We start from the raw sequence: 339 nt of genomic DNA, 5'->3' as shown, positions 1-339 counted from the left end.
TATATATATATATATATGTGTATGTGTATATATATATATACGTTATAAGAAATGAGAAATCCGTTGCTTCTCGAAGCAATCTTAAAAATGGTAAGATAATCATCACAAATATAATTACCATTTGATAGCGGGCTTATTACTTTGTTATGAACATATACACATACATACACAAACACGAAACTCAGAACTGTAATATGTATAAGCGATGTCAAAGTGACCATAGTTTTCTACAGATATTTTTGAGTTCTGTATCCGTAGGCCACAAGCTACAAAACTTAGAAAAGGCAAATTATAATTTCCTTTAAACTAAGTAGAATAAATTTTATATATATATATATA

This window comes from Atta colombica, unplaced genomic scaffold, assembly GCF_001594045.1.
Source record: "Atta colombica isolate Treedump-2 unplaced genomic scaffold, Acol1.0 scaffold102, whole genome shotgun sequence".
Taxonomy (NCBI): domain Eukaryota; kingdom Metazoa; phylum Arthropoda; class Insecta; order Hymenoptera; family Formicidae; genus Atta; species Atta colombica.
Note: the sequence above shows the minus strand (reverse complement) of the source record.